Source organism: Elaeis guineensis, chromosome 4 (assembly GCF_000442705.2).
Source record: "Elaeis guineensis isolate ETL-2024a chromosome 4, EG11, whole genome shotgun sequence".
NCBI classification, from domain to species: domain Eukaryota; kingdom Viridiplantae; phylum Streptophyta; class Magnoliopsida; order Arecales; family Arecaceae; genus Elaeis; species Elaeis guineensis.
Genome location: NC_025996.2, coordinates 91578659 through 91603147, shown reverse-complemented (window position 1 = coordinate 91603147; position 24489 = coordinate 91578659). Strand labels below are relative to the sequence as shown.

The 24489-nt window shown below is 41.2% G+C and overlaps 1 pseudogene; it reads left to right on the top strand.

Annotated features, from left to right (window-relative positions):
* The first annotated feature begins 2821 nt into the window (after nt 1-2821).
* The window catches only part of LOC105035505 (SAC3 family protein B-like), a 91104-nt pseudogene continuing 69436 nt past the window's right edge, over nt 2822-24489 (top strand).

The window sequence follows — 24489 nt, the reverse complement described above, 5'->3', positions numbered from 1 at the left end:
TTGCAAAAGTGTTATTTGATATGAACTTGTAAAACCTAATAATATGTATCTTTTTCAGTTATTCAATTGCTTTTGACTTGAACTTATATACATTTTTTTTATAGTAAATTTTATGTTTTATCTTACTAAATTCTAAATAAAACAATGATAGCAGAGAATTAATACAGTACACAGTTAAATAAATACTGTATATAGTTAAATTAACATAGTATACAGTTAAATTAATATGGTACATGTTAAATGAACACTGCACATAGTTAAATTAACACTGCATATAGTTAAATTAATATCATACATAGTTAAATTAATATAGTACATAATTAAATGAATACTGTCCATAGCTAAATTAATATGATATACAATTAACTAAACATGATACATAGTTAAATTAACATGGTATATAGTTAAATAAATATTATACATAATTAAATTAACATAGTATATAGTTAAATTAATACTGTATATAGTTAAATTAATATTGTACATAGTTAAATTAATATAGTACATAGTTAAATTAATATAGTACATAGTTAAATGAATATTGTACATAGTTAAGTTAACATGATACACAGTTAACTAAACATGATATATAGTTAAATTAATATAGTACACAGTTAAATGAATATTGCACACAGTTAAATTAATATGATATACAGTTAACTAAATATGGTATATAGTTAAATTAATATAGTACATAGTTAAATTAATATTGTACATAGTTAAATTAACACTACATATAATTAAATTAACATAATACACATTTAAATTAATATGGTACATAGTTAACTAAATATAGTACATGGTTAAATTAACATGGTATACAGTTAAATGAATACTGCACACAGTTAAATTAACATGATATACAGTTAACTAAATATGGTACATAATTAAATTAACATGGTACATAGTTAAATTAACACAACACAGTTAAATTAATATGGTATATAGTTAAATGAATACTATATACAGTTAAATTAATATGGTATATAGTTAAATTAACACTACACACGGTTAAATTAACACTGCACACAATTAAATTAATATCGTACATAGTCAAATTAATATGGTATATAGTTAAATAAATACTACATACAGTTAAATTAACATGGTATACAGTTAACTAAATATGGTACATAGTTAAATTAATACTATACATAGTTAAATTAACACTGCACACAGTTAAATTAATATCGTACATAGTTAAATTAATATGGTACACAGTTAATTAAATATGATATATAGTTAAATTAACATAATACACAGTTAAATGAATACTACATACAGTTAAATTAATATGATACACAGTTAACTAAATACAGTACACAATTAAATTAACATGGTACATAGTTAAATAAATATTGCATATAGTTAAATTAATATAGTATACAGTTAACTATATATGGTACTGTTGCCCATGCTATGCAACCTATGAGGGGGGGTAAATTGAGTTCTTTAAAAGGTTTACGTGAAGAATGTCACAAAATGTGCTTTAAAAATGATATGTGTTGTGTAGTGTTACATAGTTAACCTTCCCCAATTTTTGGAACATCCAAAACTTGTACACACAAAAAATAATAAGAATAAGAGTTTATACAATATCAATCAACCTAAGCTCTTTACCGAGTACAATGAATAAGGGATGACCTTGGGGGTCGCCCCCTCAAGCCCTGAACGGATTTTCTTCCATTTTTTGTTTCCTCAAAATACATTAAGTCAAGGATTTTAAAGAAAATTTTTCAGGCCTTAGGAATTGGAGTCGACTTCGGAGGAATTGGAGTCAGCTCGCTAACATGTCAGGCTTGAGTGCCATATCCAAATTGTGCCAGAGTCAACTCGGTTATGCTAGGAGTCGACTCGACTTTCTAAATTGGCTTTTCTCAGGTGATTGAATTTCAATTTTAGATTTTTTTTTGACTTAAATACTTCTCAAATAATTTCTCATAAATTATAGGACAGAAAAAAGTAAAGTTGATAACATATTATCTAAAACCTTCGATTAGATTATATGCTGCCGGAATCATATTATACTTTTAGTTTCATAACCAAATTAATAACCCAAATAATATTTCACCACCTCCTATCCCCTTGCACGCAGCATTGAAAAATCCGCGGCCATCATTTTAGGCCATAGGCATCCAAAGAACCTACCAAACTTCTTCTGTACCAAAAATAAAAACCCTCACTCTCTCCCCACCCATCCCCAACACAAAAAATTTAAAAAAAAATTAAAAATAAAAATAAAATAAAGATATCACCACCATAACTTACTTGCTGTAGAACCTGTTGCTGATGTTATTGGGATCGACCTCCATCTTCCATTGGAAAAACACCTAGATATCCCTCTTCACCGTCTCCGACGCCGATGTATGATCGAAAGGAACATGAGGAAGCCCCTCTAATCTCTCTGAAGTGCTCTCGTTTCCCACAGATCTCTGAAAAAGATAATCAAATGAAAAGAAAAAAAGGTGAAAAATTAATAAGAGGGCTGCTAATCTGGAGGGATTCCTTCCTTGTCCTGAATCTTTGCCTTAACATTATCAATGGTGTGGGAGCTCTGCATGTCCAAAGTGATCGTCTTTCCCATCAGAGTCTTGATAAAGATCTGCATTCCACCTCTTAATCGGCAGACCAGGTGAAGAGTGGAAGGTGCTCTTCTCGATCGTGGGCCTTTCTCTTGGCACCGTGGGTGTCATCTCCTTCGGCAATGTCCGCCTTCCACTGCGCTCCATGGATCTTTGCGAGCGATCGGGATCTAGGAGAGAGAGGCAAGGGTGCTCCCTTGAAGCCGATGCTGGCGCCGCTCAGGTAACCTTTGGCGATCATGTACACCATGTATGCCACCACAGTGGACCTGAATAAGGGGAGCCTTGGAATGATTGTACCAATTACGATCAATGTTTTTGAGAGCTTCCGCGAGCGTGAGGTTCCAGGAGCTGCGAGCGTTGCGACGTGGCCGATAGCTAGAGTATGGCGATAGAAGCATGGAGATTCTGATGGAGTGTGGCTCCCTTCCTTTTTTATCGCTGATTTTTCCTATGTTTTCCCAAGTTTTTCCGTTATTTTTCCATCCTCAGGAGTCTTAATCGGATGGGAGGATAGGCCACGTGGCTTCCTCCCTCCTTCCGGTGCGGCCAAATAGGCCACGTGGCTTTCTCCCCCCCTTCCCAAACCCACCCACGGCTTCTCCGTCGAGAGGTCTTTGTTTTAACAGGTATTTAATTAGCGAGCCCTCGATTGCCGCCGCTATAATAAAATCTCCCCAATGGCCAAAACTATGAACCTCGATCTCTACTTATCGTAATGTTACGCTCTCGATCCGAAATCACGTGCAAAAAATTATATATATTTATAATTTTTTTTTCATAAATATATAAAATAAATAATTATTATTTAATTTTAATTTAAATAATTAAATTAAATATTTTATATTTAATAAAATTTTATTAAAAATAAAATAATAGATCTAACTCCAATGAAATTGACAATGTTAAATTTCACTTCTAAAAGCTCTGTCTCAATATTATTTTCCAAGTTCGTAATTAATTATCTAAATCTGAAAAATAAAAAGAAAGAAAATGAGCTGGACAGCTCAGTAAGTAATAAATATCTCAACTAGATATTTCAGATATTTATATAATTTTCAAGAACAATGCTATGAATAAACATAAAAATATATTTCATGCTGATTCAATGCAAATCTAATTTTTTTAAATATTCACATATAGTATAATCATAAATCCGATTCGAATTAAAATACTCGTAACTCAATAGCCTCGACTATGACCAACGTTAAACCCTCATTGGTGGGATCCACTGAATACGAGCGTACAACCCCCACTGGTAAAGTTCACTAAACACCAGTGCACAACCTCCACTGGCAGAGTCCACTAAATACCAGTGCACAACTCCCACTGGTAGGGTCCACTGAGTACCAACGTATAATCTCCATTGGCGAGGTTCACTGAAACATAGTTAGACTGAGAGCATAAATCCGATCTGTATCAAAACACTTTTGTATCATAATATATCATAATTTTTATTGAACATATGTATAATCAATAAACTCATAGTATTTCAGAATCACTTTTCGTTCAAAATATAATTTCATAAATCATGTATAATTTTAAAAAATAATTATTTATTTTCAAAAAAAATATGAAATATCTCGAGAAGATGATTCATTACTTACCTTTCACAGAGTACCGAATGAACAGATCGACTAACTTCTAGGAGATTCTTCAGTGCCTATTATCCAAAATTATATTCTTACATTAATTTTAATTCAAAATTAAATCTAAACAAATTCCAAATCAAAATCCCACTTGGAATCGGATTTTTCACTAAACTCGATCAAAATCATCAAAATGAAGCCTTTCACTACGCTAATCTAGGAGAGAGAGGTAAGGGTGCTCCCTTGAAGCCGATGCTGGCGCCGCTCAAGTAACCTTTGGCGATCATGTACACCATGTATGCCACCACAGTGGACCTGAATAAGGGGAGCCTTGGAATGATTGCACCAATTAGGATCAATTTTTTTGAGAGCTTCCGCGAGCATGGGGTTCCAGGAGCTGCGAGCATTGCGACGTGGCCGATAGCTAGAGTATGACGATAGAAGCATGGAGATTCTGATGGAGTGCGGCTCCCTTCCTTTTTCTCTGATTTTTCCTATGTTTTTCCAAGTTTTTTCACTGTTTTTCCATCCTCAGGAGTCCTAATCAGATGGGTGGCTTGGAGCGGCCGAATAGGCCACGTGGCTTCCTCCCCTCTTTCGCAACCCCCTCTTTCCCAACCCCCAACACCACAAACGGAGGCTTCTCCGTCAAGAGGTCTTTATTTTAACAGGTATTTAATTAGCGATTCCTCGATTGACGCCACTATAATAAAATCTCCCAATGGCCAAAACTATAACTCCTTGTCTCTACTTATCGTAATCTAATAGTTTTGGTATGAGATGGCTTTAAAAATATCAAAAATATCCTTTCACGCCATGAAACGTTTCTGATTTGTTCATCTTGCCTTCACTCCAGTTCATATCTTGATGGAGAACTATAATTCTGGAATCGCCTCCTTGGCGACCAGCATACACCCATGAGCCGAAGTGGGAGGAACCATTACCCAACCGCACTGCCCGCCATCTTTCTTCTTCTATATATCTATACCATCATCTTTGTTTAATATCCAATAGAAACTAATAAAAGAAGAAAGGTTCTACCATAAATCTATGGGAGGAGGGGGCTCACAAATGGCCCCTCAACTGGGTTCATGTAGGTCCAACTTAGATGGTGGGACGGTGAGTGACAAACTACAGTGGGGTGGCAGCCTGCCTCCTCCAGGCGATGGAGGTGAAGGAGGAAGGGGCAGTGACCTGAGCAGCAGGAGGGGAAAGGGGTGAGGAAACAAGTGGTGGCGGTGGGGCAGCAAGCGGTGGGCCTGATCGACGGGCTGCAACGTGGTGGCAGGCTGGGGGAGGCAGGAGACGGGAGGCGGAAGTGGAGGAGGAAGGGGCGGTGGCCCGAGCGGTGGAAGGGAAAGGGGGTGAGGAAACGAGCGATGGCAGTGGGGATGCAAGCGGTGGTGGGGTGGTGAGCTGTGGGACCGATCAGTTAGGGGAGGTGGGCTGTGGCGAGAAGGCGGGTTGGGGGAGGCGGGCAGCAGCGAGGTGGAGCTACGAAGAAGGAAAAAAGAAAACCAAAAATTAATAAAATATTATAAAATATATAAAAATGGCTGTGTAATGTCTAAAATGCTCTCCATAATAAAATATTATTAATGAAGCACAGTAGCAAAGTCCTCTTTAGGAATGATTTGTATGGTTGTGTGACTTGATTACAGAGTACTTCTTTCATTTTATTCGAGAGGGTTAGTCTGTCTAGACACTGAATTGCTCATGAGACTTAGTGTTTCCTTTATAGTTTGCATATTGCATGCAAAAGTGAAGTTTTTCTGAATGTCAAGATGAATCTAATGTCATGCAGGTTCGACGCTTAGCAAAGGGTTTAATCGGGCTATAGGAATAGCAACTACTGTAGGAGCAGACTACACACAGTTATATTTATATGCTACATAGTTAAATGAATATGACACACAATTAATTAAATATGGTACATAATTAAACTAACATGATACACTGTTATATAAATCCTGCATACAATTAAATTAACATCGTATACAGTTAATTGAACAGTGCATACAGTTAAATGAATCCTGCACATAGTTAAATGAATCCTACATACAGTTAACTTAAGACTGCATATAATTAAATTTTTATGATGCATAGTTAAATGAATATGGTATATAGTTAACTAAATATGGTGCATAGTTAAACTAACATGATATACAGTTATATAAACCCTACACATAGTTAAATTAACATCATACATAATTAATTGAATAATACATATAGTTAAATAAATCCTATGCATAGTTAAGTTAAGACTGCACATAGTTAAATTTTTATGATATACAGTTAAATAAATATGATATACAGTTAACTAAATATGATACACAGTTAAACTAAAATGATACACAGTTATATGAATCCTGCATACAGTTAAATTAACATCGTACATAGATAATTGAACACTGCACATAGTTAAATGAATCCTACACACAGCTAGGTTAAGACTGTACACAGTTAAATTTATATAATACATAATTAAATAAATATGACACATAGTTAACTTAATATGGTACATAGTTAAACTAACATGATACACAATTATATGAATCCTGTACATAATTAAATTAACATTGTATATAGTTAATTGAATATTGTACATAGTTAAATGAATCCTACACATAGCTAGGTTAAGACTGCACACAGTTAAATTTATATAACAAATAGTTAAATGAATATGGCACATAGTTAACTAAACATGATACATAGTTAAACTAACATGGTACACAGTTATATGAACCCTGCATATGTTTAAATTAACATCGTATATAGTCAATTAAATACTACACACAGTTAAATAAATATGATATATAGTTAACTAAATATGGTACATAGTTAAATAAATTCTGCACACAGTTAAATTAACATCGTATACAGTTAATTGAATAGTGCACATAGTTAAATGAATCTTATGCACAGTTAAGTTAAGACTGTACACAGTTAAATTTTTATGATATACAGTTAAATGAATATGGCACACAGTTAACCAAATATGGTACACAGTGAACCTAAAATCAGATGACAGATTTCAACTTGAGTCGGAATTGGACCCAACCAGCCATTGTGTCACTCGACATCTGGGCCACCAACGCATCTCCTATCACTAGCGCCATCCTGATGAGGTCCCCAAGGACCAGCATCGTGTTCTTGGGCAGCTAGAAGAAAGGGTTCAGGAGCGGACCAGACACAACCACCTGGTCCTTATAGTAGATCGAGCTGTAGATGATGTCATAGTAGATGCCGATCTTTTGATTGGAGTTTCGGTCTGTGACATTGAAGGAGATGGCCGAGTTGAAGAGGCTAGCCAACGACTGTGCGATGGCGGGAGCGGAGGAGGAGAGATAGAAGCGAGGGTGGTGGGGGCGGAGGCTGGGTCAAAGGATGAAGATGATGAGGCTGGTGACAAGGATGAAGAGGAGAACAGAGCAGAGGCACATGGCGAACCGGGTCGTGAGGGTCTCCTGAATAGGTAACCAGACCAATGGGGGTTGGGGTGGGACTAATTTTGGATCGAAGCGATGGTTGGAACTCGGACGACATGGCTGGCACTTTGGAGGAGGGTGAGCTTCTGCTGAGTAGAGTAGTGATGGAACTCTTTTATAGAAGTGGGATGGAGATGGCGAGCTTTGGAAGGGCCTAGGCATTGGGAAGAATTCAAACATACTTCAGCTTTTCTCCTTACTTTTTTATTTGAGGGCATTTTGGTCTTATTGAGGGACATAAAGTTAAAATGCCATTTACGATGGACCGGGAGTTATAAGCTAGGTCAACATGGATTAAAAATTGAACTCCGATCCAAATGGACCGGACATTAATTTCCCCTTGTTTTAATATATACAAGACTAGCATGAAACCCGCACTATGCTGCAGGCCTTAATAAATAGAACATAGCATCAAAAAAAATTTTCAATCTTCTATGTGTTCAAAACATTTATTAAGAAACATTACATAAAATAGTGATTGTATATTTGAATTACAAAAATGTTCATAAATTATAACCATCCATCAAAATTTTGAAAAAATATCCTTTTAATTGATGTTTCCTAATTCGAATACATAGTCAGAAAAATAAAAAATTAAAGAATAGAAGATTAAATAATGAACAGAAGAGCTATAGTTCTTTTACTTCATAAGCACTACGATTAGTTAATTTACGATAAATATTTTTTTATGAAAAAAATTTTTATAAAAGAGAAGACTAAGAAATGATTGATCCACAATTTTTATCACAAATTTGTATTCATTAAAAAAATCTTAAATGAAGAAAATAGAATTTTTGTGCCCTATGTGAGAAATTAAAAAATAAAAAATAAAAAAAGGAGAAAAATTCATTTAAATAAAAGAAAAGAACCATGCCGATTCAGTTATAAGAATGCAAAAAATAAAACTATATACATTTTTTTTTTAAAATTTAAATAAAAAAATATTCAAAAAAATCTAAAATATAATTATCACTTATAGAAAAATTATCGGACCATTTGCATAGAGTCACCTAAAAAAATTTTGAGGATGCCCCCATGAAATATCTATGCACTCTAGTAATTTAAAAATAGTTTCTCTATATAATTTTTATGAGGATGCCCTCATATATTTAATTTTTTCTTCCTATACGCCAAGAACCCATAGGACTTATATGTGCCTATTTCTTTTTCTTTTAACCCTAACCCTTTCTCACCTACCCACTTCCACCACCACTTCCAAACCCTTTTTTAGGAGAAAGCTATTTGCTCGGATTTGAGTAGTGTACATGCAGTTCGTCCCCATATTCTATTATACTCAAAAGATTCATGCCAAGCCTCCTGTCCATGCTCAAAAGTAATAAAGATATAGACCTTGAACAAATGGTCACCCCATAATTCCAACCCATATATAGAAGGCATAAGTCCTAATTTTATAGTAATATCTTCCAGTAATTTTTTGGGATAAATTTTTACTAAATCTATGTCTACAATTTTGAAAAAAATAAAAATTAGTAATCAACAAAAAAGCAGCAAAACTTTTAGGACAATCTAAATTTTCTTGTGCACAAAAAAAAATATGCATAATAATTTAGTGTCATAAAAAAATAGCCATTTTCTACATGTTTTCAAAAAATATTCATGAACTATAATCACTAATTAAAGGAATCGAAAAATATTCATTCAATGGATATACCCCAATCTCTATATATAGCTTAAAAAAAATAAAAAGTTAAATAATAAATAAAAGCCCTATAACTTCTTTACTTTGTAAATAACACAATCAGGTAATTTATAAAATATTTTTTTATTAGAAAATTTTCATGAAAGCCAAGGTGCTTTACACTCTATAGAGCAAGCTACACCTGAAAAAAGAATAGGCAAAAAATTCTAACAAAAAATTATTTTTTTAGGCTGAATTTCCACATAAAAAAAGTATGCACATATCAGCATAAAAAAAAAAATAAAGTAACAATATACACATACAATCCCTATATTTTTTTCAATGCAACTGAGCTGCATAGAAATTCTATGCATGCATCCCCATCATCAACAATAATTCATTTGGTATATGGGATAGGAACCCATATTTTTTCCATATGGATAGGGTCAATTTAAACCTTAAATCAACCCACTTTCCCATTTCCCCTCCCTCACCCCACACCATTGTCGGCTCCTCCCCTTAACCCATGGCTGCCTCCTCATCCCTCACTCTCACCTCCCTCTACCTAGTCCACCTCTAGCCCACCGCCTCCTCCCTCTTTCCTCCATCGGATCTTGCTATGCACCTACTTTTCTTCCTCATCTCCACACCAAATCCCTTCCTCAATTTTTCTACACCACTGCCACACCTCCTCTACAGCCGACGTTGAAAAAGGCAATGGCGGAGGCCTGCGGGATGTGGTGGTTAAGAGAGAAAGGAGCACATGGACGTCCGTGAGGTCCTCAATTGATACTGGAGTTCATCCCATCCACTTCTTATCCAAAGGTATGTTTCGACCCCCTCTCTTTCCTGATCTAAGTTTCCTTCTTTTTCTAGAATAATCCATTCCTTATTTTTTTTTGCATTTTTTTCTTCCTTTACCCAAGGTCATCCCCCACTGCCGGTCCCTCTCTCTGCTACCATGTATTTGAGGCTAGCAGGAGTCCACGGCTAAGAGAGCAGGGAGCACGTCAGCATCCATGAGATCCTGGCTTGATGCCAGAGTTCATCCCATCTTCTTCCTATCCAAAGATATGCTTGGACCACTCTCTTCTCTAATCTAAGCTCCCTTCTTTTTCTAAAATCTATTCCTTTTTTTTTTTGGCATTTTTTTTTCTTCCTTCACTTGAAGTCATCCCCCACCACCGGTTCCTCTCTTAGTCACCACATTTTTTTTGTTCCCTTCCCTCAGGTGCTTTCCTTCCCTATTCCCTGCTCTTTTTCCCTCTTCATTCCGATCAAAACCCTATCAGTATTTTTCTATTCTCAATCTTTTTTTTCTTGGCATTCTCTTCTCCAATCGAACCCCCTTTGCAACCCCACTATAACCCTAACTCTAACCCTAACTAGAGCCATACCCCCTAACCCTAACCCTAACCCTAACCCTAACCCTAACCCAAGACCTAACCCTAACCCTAACCCCTGCGGAAACCCTAACCCTCAATCTAAAACTAAACAGAACCCTAAACCTAACCTAATCATCAAAACCAACCAAAATGTAACCCCTATCCGAACCCATGCTAACCCTAAATCCAACCTTGGTTTGTTTCCTAACCCCAGCATAGCGAATTCGGGTTTGATGGGCCGCCGACCCGATACCCACAATTCGATTGCTAGATCCATTAACCCGCCAACCCATATCAGATGATGACGGATCTCTGAACATGTTAATCCAAACATCCAAAATACATTTTCTATATCCGTTAACCCAAGGACCCAACTCTAGCCATTTTCTCCCCTCTCTTTCTCCTCACTAATCCCTTACCCCATGTCTCCCGAACCTGACCCATATCTTCCTCCTCTCTACTGGAATGCCGTCGAAGCTCAGCAGCAATCATGGCTTTTTTTCGTAATGGCACTGTGGATGGCTACCAAACCTAGGTAGCAACCCTCTATCCTTTCCTTCCCTCATATGATGTTAATTATAAGAGTGAAAGGCTATCGAAATCCATGCAGCAACCCTCCTCTATTTCTGATGAGAAACAAACTGCTATCTGTTTCTCATATGATAAATCCAGAGCTTTACACAAACTGATGAGGGAATAAAATAGCTCAGCAAATAAATAAATAAATCAAAAAAATTGAAAAATGTTCAAAACTCACCTTTCCTAACCAATTTTCCTCCATTCCTTTCCTGCCAAATACCTAGGAAACCACTCTTTCCAATACCTTGATTCCTGAAAAAAATCAATAAAACACCCAAAAAAACTCACCTTCTCTAACTCCCTTTGCTTGATTTTTCTTGTCAATCAGAATAGAGCCACTAAAAAACAATACTCTCTACCTCACCTCTTCTTCAGTATATATAGGTTAAAGCACGGAAAGAAACCGATAGGACAATCCATGCTTTGCCAATAATATTTTTTATTTTTTCTCAGAAATCTTCTCTCTGAGATTTCTTTTCATCTGGTCGATTCCTTGCTCCATTTTTTTTCTTATGTGTGCCTTTCCTATGACAGGGAATGGCAGAATGGATGGGAGAGGTATCATGAATGGGTATGTACCTTCCTCTTTCATGCAAGGCATCTCTTTGACTCTCCATTGCTTCTCCCTCCCTCATGATGGGAAGGAGCGTATTCATTTTTTTCTCTTTTCCTCTCCCTACTATGATAGGTGGAGGGCCAATTACTATGAGCCATCCAATCGCCCCTTTTCATCCTTTTTGTTCTGTCTCTCTTCGGTGACAGGAAACGCCATTTAGGAGCCCTTTTTTTTTCATGTCTCTCTCTGATGACAGCAAACAGCATTTGGGAGCACACCGAACAAAAAGGAAAAAAAACATCAAGGGAGAAGACCTAATGGGCTGCCATGTGGCATGCAGGGAAGCCTGATATGTGTCAGTTGTAGAGGCTCTGGACTCTATTAGGATCTTCCTTGGCTTCCCCTTGGAGCGTGGCTCGCTAGAAACCACCAACAAGGGCTGTGGAGATGCAGAAACATCAAGGACTTGTTGCTGAAAATTCTGGATGGATTTTTGGGCAGCAGCTTTTATAGATCTCCTTGTTCTTGTTCCCAATCCTTATAGGATTGATGTGGGATGCCTCCCAAACCTGGAGGACTCCTTGGAGATCTGAAACAACACCAGCAACCAGATTTTGGGTGTCCCCAATGTCCAAGAATAATCAGAAGATCAAGTTTGTAGCTGCAAGACTGTCTTCTCTTAGTCCAAGTAGGAGATGGTGATTGGTAGTATAAAGGAGTTTCCTTCCTTCACTTGGGCGGCACCTAGGATTTGGAGAGAGCCCCTAGGATGTGGAAGAGAGGACAGAGAGAGGTTAGGATTTGGGAGAAAAGGATTGATTCATTCCACACTAAACCAAATCACGTATACAAGTACTTATATACCCCGAACAATGGGTCTAAATCCAACCCAAAAAACTCCCCTAAGCTAACCCATATATGAAAGCACTCATCCGAGCCAAAGACTTGCATGCTCTCATTCCCATGGACCCAAACTTAATCCAAACCATGGATTAGCCACCCTTGGAACTCATAAACCCAAGCCCCAGTCCTTAGGATCAAAGCCCAATCTTAGAACCCATGGGAGAAGCTGCTCCCGTGTAAATCGCTCCTAATGGTGCTGGCTCCCTTGCTCTAAGATACCTTCACCAAGGCCTCATTCTTGGCCTCCCAGGTCTTGCAAACACTGCACCTAAGCCTTCATCAAATCCTGTCGAGGGCCAAACCTCTATCCTAGCCTATGACTGCACTTGTCATAGCGAATCTGGAGCCTATCGAACCGACTCCATCTATGGTCACCTTCAAGGCTATAGGGGCACCATAGAATTTATACAATCTCCATCTTAGTGCCCTCAAAGCCTTGGCGAGCACCACTCTGCACTGAACTCTAATCTTCTTCATGATCAGGTCAATCTGGAGAGAAGCCAACTACACAGACCTCCTCACTGTCACAGTATATCTCAGTCCTTGAGCTATCTAAGAGACTGCTATCACCTCTCTTATGGCTAAAGATCTCATCCTGCATCCAGACACCTCTCCTGTAGGTCTAGTCATCAGCACCTCTTCAACTCATCGGTCGCACTATCTTCTTTATTGAAATATTTATATTTCATCTACATCATAATATAAAAAAATATGTTGGTTCAAATAATTATTTCTATAATTATTAAAAATAATGTATTACTAGTGCAACTTACAAGATCTCTAAATTATTTTATAAATTTTTTTATGTCAATCATCAACATCCATATTATTCTCCTTGGATAGTATACTCTTATGCTCGCTGCAATAAGTCATGATTTTTAATTTTACATTGACATAAAAAAAATACTTAGAACATTAAACAATATGCTAAGATGGTACTTACTCAATGGTACTTACTCTTATGGCAGACGTCCGTCAGACTTACTATCAAACTATTGGTTGTAATGGATTATTGCTCCAAGAATTGATTTTGATGATTGCAAATCATTGAGAAGACTACTAATGTGTCTCTTATCTTTAGAGAATATTTTTATGATATTTTAGATAGTCCAAAAGATTGAGATTGAAAAGCTTCATCAAGTGTGTCAAAATTGAAGTTTCTGCAAGTTGGAGAAGTTTTCGAAGCCTTTTGAGAGTGTCCAATTTATTTGAAGCCATTTGAGAGCGTTTGGAAGTATTCTGATAAGTTTTGAATATTAAATACATGAAAAATTAGGTTGCAACAAAATAGAGCGACCCATCTGGATCATCCCTTTTCATTGAGTAGTCGGCACGCACTGTTTTGACTTGTGGCACATAGTGGGATGACCCACCTAGGACGATCCCTGAGACTCTGAGACCAAAATAGAAAGTCTGATTTTCATACTGGCCAAATGAGACATCCCATGGGACTTCTCAATCACAGTGGGATGACCCATATGGAATGATCCCTTCTAGGCGAGTTCGTAATGGCTAGTTTTCAACCCATTTTTTGTGTATTTAATGTGCATTAAACACTCTCCAACAGTTCTAAACCAACTCTAAGACATTCTCAAGGGTAAATGGTGACTATAAATGCTCTCTTGAAGTGAGAAATTATAAGTTTTACAAGCATTCAAGTTCACATCCGAGAAAAACTCAAACAAGCCCTAAAGAGAAGAAAAGAAGCATTCAATCACCTCACCAACCACTCTCCAGCTGCAATCAAGTGTGCAATTCATTGAGAGTGTTCAGTAAAAATTTTTTTTCCTTAGGTATTGTATTTCTATTACATTTATTGTGTTCATTTAAGAAGATTTTGTGCTGAAATTTTTATACCCTATTTTTCTCATATTGTATTTGGGGTTTTGAGCTTTGGGTGGTTCCAAAACTTGGTTGGATTGATCTGAACCTTCAATCGAATTGTTGAGGATTGGCTTGTACCTGAAAAATAAGTGTTCTTACTTTGATAGCAAGGGTCAGAGTTGTCCGACATGTTGTAACTTTAAAATCTATTTAGTGGATTGAATTTTCAAGTAAAAATTTGAGGAGTGGATGTAGGTGCAAGATTGGCACCGAACCACTATAAATTCTTGATATTTGTTGTGCTTGCATCTCTTTACTTGCTCTTTGTGTTCAATACCTATTTATCTCTCATTTGTATTTGATTTCATCTTTATTGCAAATCAACTCATTCCACTTAACACCTTAGCACATTATTTAAGTGCACTAATCTTGAAAATTTTAAAAAGATCCTATTCACCCCTCCTCTTGGGCTCCATATCTAAGCAACAGTGGTATCAGAGCATGGTGCTCTAGTCCTTGCTTGATTTAACCATCAAGAGCCAAAGGTCAATAGCAGTCCAATTTGATACATCACTAGTTCAGGAGCAATCCACAAACTGACTTTCACTTTTCAATGGATCAAACTACACTTATTAGAAAGTTCGGATGAGAATTTTTATTCAAGCACTTGACTATGATATGTGCAGTATCATAGTAAATAGACCACACACACCTACTAAATTGATTGATTGTGTGTCTTTATTGGGTGGATGTCTGGCCAGGATACCACTTCTCAAGACCTTTTCGATACTGTGCGATGCGGCAGGAAGAAAGAAGAAATAAACAGAAAACAATCAAATACGTGGATCAGCCAAAAAAAGGCTTGCCTCCACGAGGCATGTAAACTTCATTATGAGAAAAAAAATATTACAAGAGGAATCTCATTCTCAACTCTCGCACACCTAATTTCTTCCTCATAAGAAGTTATCCCTCACAAAAGCTCTCTCTTTAGGAAGACCCCCTGAACACCTGAAGCAACCACTATCCGCTATCTAGAAGCCTCCTACTCCTCCTCATAACACCGCATGCTCTCTATCTTCATGGGATTCTCTCTCTGGTTTTCGCACGAAGGAGTCCGCACCCAGGAGACCACCAGCCGAACCACACGGTCTTCTATTCCCCAAATAGGCATTTTATAAGGCTTAAAACATATTAAATCATGATTAGGAGTCCTAATAACACTCGTATAAAAGTCCCAGACCATCAGATCAACACCAGAATCAACCCATGCCCTCCGATCGTGCATCGATCTATGGAATAGTGCCATGGACTACACGAAATGTGTGAAAAACTATTAGAGCACGATCCTGGCTCCTCCCACCGACCTTGGGTGCAGCGAAACCCGCAACGAACAGATCTGGAGACTTTTGGACACGATTGAAGGCCCTTGACGAAATCAGTCTGGTTGCTGTCTTCTTCGTCAGCCTTTCGTTTCAGATGAAGAACGCCTCTGAAAATACCTCTAAAAAATTCAAAATCTGGTACTCAATCAGATCAGGCCTGGACCGAGGTCCTCCAATTCGTAGATCTTGAATCGGGGTATTTCAGATGGGGAAGAAGGTAGATGAAGACAGACCTCGCAGATCTGTCCTGCTGCAGCCTTTCTTGTAGATCTATTGATGGAGATCTCACCCGTGCCTCAAACGATCTCAAATCAACTCCAGATCTAAAAGAAACTTGTACCAACCTCTTCGTGAGAGATTTCAAGTCCTGGACTGATGTTTGGGCTGCTGCAAGAGAGGAGAAGACAGATCTGGTTGGTGGCTGCAAGGGGGAAGGGGCTAGCACCTCCCCTTCTTCTCTTTCCTTTTATGGACTGGCGGCAAGAAACCCTAGGGTTTCTTGCTCCTGGAGAATGGAGAATGGCTAGAGAGAGAGGGAGAAGAGAGAGAGAGAGACTTGGAAGAAATAGTTTCTTGTATTCCTTGGCTTAATCAACCTATACAAGTACATGTATATATAAACACAGGGTCAAGTGACCCAAACCCAAAACTCCCTTGACCAACTCTATGGGAGATTAGGTTAACCCAAGCCATGTACACCCATGACTCAACCTAATCTCACATATCCTGGTTTCAGACCTGGCCCATAAAGAATTGGTCCCTTGAGGCCCACATAACCTAGACCTCAAGAACCCAAAAGGCCCACAGCCTTTCAACCTAGGGCCCAACTAGCCCTAGAGCCTCCATGAAGCCCTCATGAATGATGGATCTTGGCCTTAGTCTTGGTACCCTGGGCCTTGGGCACACCACCTGGATCACAACAATCTCCACCTTGGTGTCCCAAGGCCTCAACCAGCTCCACTCTGTCCATCAACCGCATCAGCTCAACACATCTCTGAAAGCTATCCCGTGGAAGTACCTTCGTAAGTGCATCAGCTGGGTTCTCCTTGGTGTGTACCTTTACTAGCTCTACCTCGCCATCCTCCACAAGCTCCCTGATTCGATGATATCGAATGTCGATGTGCTTTGTCCTTGCATGATAGACTGAGTTCTGTGCTAATAGAAGTGCACTCTGGCTGTCACAGTGCACTCTAACGGCCTCCTGAGTAAGGCCCATCTCCGTCAACAAACCCTTCAGCCAAATTGCCTTCTTAGCTGCTTCTGTCAGTCCGATGTATTCTGCCTCTGCAGTGGATAGGGCCGTGATAGGCTACAGACTCGATCTCCAAGAAATAGGACCTCCATACAGGCTAAAGATGAAGCTCGTCGTAGACCTCCGGGTATCCACATCTCCACCGAAGTCTGCATCTACATAACCGCCAATCAGCCCCTGAGCCTTCTTGGACATGTCAGAGTATCCCACTGCACCTCCTCGCTGTCCGTAGCAGATGCCAACTCCAACTGATCCCGCCAGGTATCTGAATATCCACTTCAGAGCTCTCCAGTGCTCCCTGCCAGGCTGCGCCATGAACCTGCTAACCTGACTCACTGTATAAGCGATGTCTGGCCTACAACAGACCATCGCATATATCAAGCTCCCAACTCCTGAAGCATAAGGAACCTTCTCCATCTCCTGAGCCTCCACCTCAGTCTGTGGCGCCATGGTCTTCGAGAATCTGAAGTGACCGGCAAGTGGCAGCTCCACCGGCTTTGCTCCCTTCATCCCGAACCTCTCTAAAACCTTCTGTATGTAGCCCCCCTGAGATAGATGCAGCATCCTTCAGGCTCGGTCTCTGAAAATCTCCATGCCTAGGATCTTCCTTACAGGGTCCAAATCCTTCATCTCAAACTCCCGAGATAAGGATGCCTTCAGATCTTGCACAACCTTCCTACTCTTGCATGCTATAAGTATGTCATCCACATAACAAGAGTGGGAACACCCTAGAACCATCCTCAAGAGACTGAACATAAACACAGGGATCAAACTCGCACCTGAAAAGTCCAATGCTGCACACAAAGGAGTCGAACCGCTTGTACCATTGTCTCGGCGACTGCTTCAGCCCGTACAGCGACTTCTGCAACAAACAAACCTTTTCCTCTGATCCTGGATCCTGAAATCGGATGGCTGCTCCATGTAAATTCTCTACTCCAAATGCCCATGGAGGAATGCCGTCTTGACATCCATCTGCTCTAACTTTAAATCTTGAGCTGCTATAATGCTCAGCAACACTCTGATGGAAGTATGTCTGACGACGGGAGAGAAGACCTCGCTGAAGTCGATGCCTTCCTTCTGGGAGTATCCCTTGGCCACTAACCTCGCCTTGAATCTGATACCTCCCTGCTCTGAAGGCCCTTCCTTGCGACTGTAGACCCATTTGCAGCCAATGGGCCTCTTCCCCTATGGTAACTGCACCAATCATCACGTCTGGTTCTGGTGGAGAGACTGCATCTCCTCGGACATCGTCTGGACCCACCGCTCTCTGTCCTGGCTCTCAATAGCCTCCTGATACATATATGGGTCTCCATTCACTGTCACCAGGGTATATGACAGCATCTCCTCGAAGCCATATCGGTCTGGTTGCCTGATGGTCCTCTTGGGCTTGTGTAGGGCAACACCGATATCAGTCCTCGATCCAGCTCGCTCCTGCTGGACCTCTCCACCTCGATCATCCATCCGAGTCCTCTCCACCTGTGGAGACACCTTAGGTAGGTTCTCTACCTAAATGTCATGTCCTCCAGTAGTACCTGCAAGAGGCAAAATCAAAGAGGTTAGCTGTCCAGCAACGCTCTGCTGGACCTCCTCCTGCTCCTGCTGCTCCTCCATGCCTGCTCGCCTCCGTAGGACTGACTCCTCATCAAAAGTCACATCCCGACTAATGATGACCTTCTTTTTCAAGGGATCCCATAGCCTATATCCCTTGACTCCTCGCGGATAGCCTAGAAACACCGTCTTGCGTGATCTGACGTCTAGCTTGCTCCGCTCACCAACTCCAATGTGCACATAGGCCGTGCACCCAAATACCCGTAGATGGCCCAGCCCAACTATCCTCCCAGACCACACCTCCTCTGGAAGCCTGCCATCCAACCTGGTGTGAGGTGACCGATTGACCAAGTAACCCGATGCATCAACTGTGTCAACCCAGAACTCCTTTGGAAGCCCTACCTGCAGCCTCATGCATTGTGCCTTTTCCAAAAGTATTATGTTCATCCTCTTGGCCACCCCATTCTGCTGTGGAGTCCCCTTAACTGAGAAGTGTCTCCTGATCCCACACTCTTCACAGTAATCCTGGAACTCTCTGTTGGTGTACTCCCCGCCATTGTCTGACCTCAGACACTTCACACTTTTTTCCTGCTCCTTCTCCACCTCAGCTCTCCAGATCTTGAACTTGGTGAAGACCTCTGACTTCTCTCTCATGAAGTAAATCCAGAGTTTCCTTGAGAAATCATCAATCAGGGTCATGAAGTATCTAGCCCCATTCCTAGCTAAAACTGGGGTAGGTCCCCACACATTCGTGTATACTAACTCCAGAGGGGCTGCACTGCGGGCTGTACTGATGGTGAACTGAACTCTTCTCTGCTTTCCCATCTGGCAAGGCTCACAGATCTTCCCTGTAGCACCATCCTCCAGATTAGAGATGAGTCCTCTCCTGCTCAACTCCCTCAGCCCTCTGTCACCCATGTGGCCTAGACGGTAGTGCCACATCCTGTAAGCTCCCTGCTGGTCCTGTGCTGCAGCTGCTGTATCAGACTCTCCGATCACCACAGATCCCTCCATGCGATAGAGGTTATTGTCCAACCTCCTACCTCTCATCACTACCATAGCTCCATTGGAGATGTTCAGTACTCCGCTTCTAGCCCTACTGCTGAAGCTGTATCCACTGCGCTCCAAGTAGCCAAGTGACACCAGATTCTTTTCCAGCTCCGGGATGTGCTTTACATTTGTCAATATCCTCACAATCCCATCAAACATTCTTACCCTGACTGTCCCTATCCCAGCAACCTTGCAAGGATGATTGTCTCCTAGAGTCACTGATCCCTCATCTGTCTTGGTGTATGTCGCAAACCAAGACCTGTGTGGTGTGTAGTGATGTGAGCACGCAGAGTCTAGTGTCCACTCCTCTGTGTAATGCCTGTGACCATCTGATACCACAAGTAGATCATCCTCCACCTGCTGCCAAGCAACTGCACTCACTGATTCTGAGCCACTTCTTTCTTCCTTCTTGCTCTTCCATAGTGGACATTCTCGCTTGAAGTGTCCGAACTCATTGCACTTGAAGCATTTCACATCTTTCTTTTCCTTCTTGGACTTGGACCGCCCCCTGGACTTGCTTCTACCTCTGCCTCTACCTATCCTCTCTCCTATTGCCAACCCTCCTGGAGAGCTCGATCTTTGGTCAACTTTTCTCTCTGCTCATTAGACCTCAGCATCAAGACCATGTCCTCATATTCCAAAGTCTCCTTGCCATAGAGCAGTGTAGTCATCAAAGAATCATATGATCCTGGTAGTGAATACAAAAGCAACAGGGACTTGTCCTCCTCATCTAGCTTCACTCTGATATTCATCAACTCTGTGCACAATTGGTCAAACCTCTGAATGTGGCCAATCACATCAGATCCCTCCTGCATCCGAAGACTGTACAACTTCTTCTTCAGCATCAGCTTGTTGCACATATTCTTCCCCATATACATGGTGTGCAACTTCGACCAAAGGCCCTTCGGGGTCTTTTCTTCTAGCACTGAATACAACGCTGCATCCGCCAAACATCCTCTGATCACTGAGCATGCTTTCTTCTCCAACGATGCCCACTGTCTATCTGTCATTCCTTCAGGCTTCTCATCCAAAGCCTGATCCAAATCTGCTTGCACCAGAAGATCCTCCACCCGGATTTTTCACATGAAAAAATTTTTCTTGCCATCAAACTTCTCAAACTCAACCTTCATATTACTACCCATGACTGGATCCAAGCCAAACAAGCAATATAAAATCAAGAAGTGTAGAATATACCTTGATGGTACCTTGCTGAAAATTTTCAGCACTTGGGATCTTCAACTTCTCGCACTTGGAACCGCTTCCTCACCATCGTGGCTCTGATACCAACTATTGGAGTATGATCCCGGCTCCTCCCACGGACCTTGGGTGCAGCAGAACCAGCAACGAACAGATCTGGAGACTTTTGGACACGATTGAAGGCCCTTGACGAAATCAGCCTAGTTGCTATCTTCTTCGTCAGCCTTTCGTTTCAGATGAAGAATGCCTCTGAAAATATCTCTAAAAAATCCAAGATCTGGTATCCAACCAGATCAGGCCTGGACCGAGGTCCTCCAACTCATAGATCTTCAATCAAAGTATTCTAGATGGGAAAGAAGGTAGATGGAGACAGACCTCGCAGATCTGTTCTACTGCAGCCTTTCCTGTAGATCTGTTGATGGAGATCTCACCCGTGCCTCAAACGATCTCAGATCAACTCCAGATCTGAGAGAAACTTGTACCAATCTCTTCACGAGAGATTTCAGGTCCTGGACTAATGTTTGGGTGGCTGCAAGAGAGGAGAAGACAGATCTGGTTGGCGGCTGCAAGGGGGAAAGGGCTAGCGCCTCCCTTTCTTCTCTTTCCTTTTATGGACTGGCGGCAAGAAACCCTAAGGTTTCTTGCTCCTGGGGCATGGAGAATGACTGGAGAGAGAGGGAGAAGAGAGAGAGAGACTTGGGAGAAATGGTTTCTTGTATTCCTTGGCTTAATCAACCTATACTAGTACATGTATATATAAACACAGGGTCAAGTGACCCAAACCCAAAACTCCCTTGACCAACTCTATGGGAGATTAGGTTAACCCAAGCCCATATACACCCATGACTCGATCTAATCTCACCTATCCTGGACCCAGACCTAGCCCTTAAAGAATTGGTCCCTTGAGGCCCACATAACCTAGACCTTAAGAACCCGAAAGGCCCACAGCCTTTCAACCTAGGGCCCAACTAGCCCTAGAGCCTCCATGAAGCCCTCATGAATGATGGACCTTGGCCTTAGCCTTGGTCCCCTGGATGTTGCGCACACCACCTGGATCACAATAAAAATGCCCACGCGGTCCACTCCCCCGGTCGTGGACCACTCGATCCACGTGGACTGCAAAATCGGGCTGCTGAGCCCGCCGCACACGTGCATGTGGGCCTGGGCCAGCTCGCACCCATGCGCCTGGGCCTAGGACGTGCCCCGCACGTGCGGGCCTGGGCCGGCCCGCACGCCCCATGCACTTGGGCCTAGGCTGGGCCCGTCCACTGGGCTACACCCTGTGTGTGCCCAACCAGCATGCGGCAGCCCCACCGGGCACGGCCACACCGTCGTCGCTCCACCGACCGTCGACGGTCCTCCGCCACCTCGGGTTCCATGCCGACTTCAAACGCACGTATCTCCTCCGTCCAAAATCTGTTTAGGGTGATCTTGGTCTCATTAGACTCTATTTTTCATCCCAAACTTCGTTGTGGGCTTAATGTGGACTGAATCTCGAGATATCAAATCCTAACAATCTCCACCTCGATTCGATATTCAGTCTCCTCCTAACTCTGAGAGCTTTTGGATCTCCTCGCCCCCATACCCTGAGGCAATCGCCTGCTGATCATGGATGGGCAAACATGAGAGTCGAGCCAGACCGCTCGATCCCATCTTTGTCGTATGCTGTGCTCCTTCTGATCTGAGACCTACTCGGGGTATCATTCTACAGTAATAGGAATCTCATCTTGCGATGTTGCTTTTCTCCTCCTGAGTCTCCTGTCTCATACCCGATCCATCTCCACCTGGAGCTCCACCTCGCTCTGAGCTCCACCTGGCTCCTGAAACTCTACCTCGCACTGAACTCCCTGTCAAATAATAATGTCCTCTCCTCCTTTTCTTCCCCTCCAGCATAATTCTATTGCCACGTAGCATCCTCAAGATTCCTCCACCAGCTATCATCCTGTAGTCTCTCAAATCCAGTCTACTCAGTGAAATAAGATTCCACCTGAAATCGAGTATGTATCGGACCTCCCCCAATCTCCTCACTGCACCATCATGTATCCTCTAGCTAACCATCCCGATGCCTCTGATCATACAGCTCGATCCATCCGACAAATAAATTGTGCCCTCACTGTTCTTCAGAGAGTCAAACTGCTCCTTTCTACAATATACATGATGGGTGCATGCAGAATCTAATATTTACTATTGGAAAAAAATAGATACCTCATCAGATATCTCTAGGACATCTCCCTCTGAATCATTGTTGGTCGTCACCACAGCAGCCATCGTCCAATTTTTAAGTTGAGGGCAATCTCTAGCTAGATGCCCCAACTCCTCACACTAGTAACACCTAGTCTTGCTCAAGTCCCTCTTGAACTTGGACCACCCACGTTGCGATCTCTTGTCGCTCCGTCTACCGCCTTCTGCTCCTCCAAAAGCCATCAAAGCTGAGCTACTGCCACCTGAGCTCGAAGTCGGGTTCTCTCTTCTGAGAACCTCATTCTGGAGTATCACCATGGTAACCTCATCCATCTTGATGGTGCTCTTCCCTACTAGAAGAGCAGTCATCAAGGACTCGTACGAAAGAGGAAGCAACACTAGCAAAACTAGCACCCTGATCTTCTCCTCAATATTCTCGCCAACGTTGAGAAGATCGGTGAGGATCTTTTAGAAATGACTTAGATGCTCCTACATGCTCTGTCCCTCAGCCATCCGTAGCTGGTAAAACTATCTCCAGAGGAAAAAAGTATTGGTGAGAGATTTCACCATGTATAACTCCTCAAGCTTCAATCACAGCACCATCGAGGAAGTCTCGCTAAGTACATAGATCACCACCTCATTTGCTAGGTACATGTAGATGGTACTCACTACCTGCATCTGTAGCCATTTTCAATCCCACACCTCCATGATGGTCGGTTTCTCCTCATACAAGAGAGCATCAATCAACTCTTATTGGATGAGCATGTCCTCCACCCTTGCTTGCCACAAGAAGAAATTACTCTTTCTACCAAACTTGTTGATCTCCAACTTGATTAATCCTGTCTTCTCTATCTTCAGTCTTGCTCACCACCACTGTAATCTGCATCCTTATACCGTTTCACTCTGATACCACTTGTTGGGTGGATGTCTGGCCAGGACACCACTTCACAAGACCTTTTCGATACTGCACGATGCAGCAGGAAGAAAGAAGAAATAAATAGAAAATAATCAAATATGTGGATCAGTCAAAAAAAGGCTCACCTCCTTGGGGCATGCAAACTTCACTATGAGAAAAGAAATATTACAAGAGGAGATCTCATTCTCAACCCTCGTACAGCCAATTTCTCCCTCATAAAAACTCTTTCTAAGAAGACCACCTGAACCCCTGAAGCGATCGCTGTCCGCTATCCAGGAGCCTCCTGCTCCTCCTCACAGCACCACGTGCTCTCTCTCCTTACAGGATTCTCTCTCTGGTTTTTGTGCAAAGGAGTCCGCACCCAAGAGACCACCAGCCAAACCACACGATCTTCTGTTCCCCAAATAGGCCATTTATA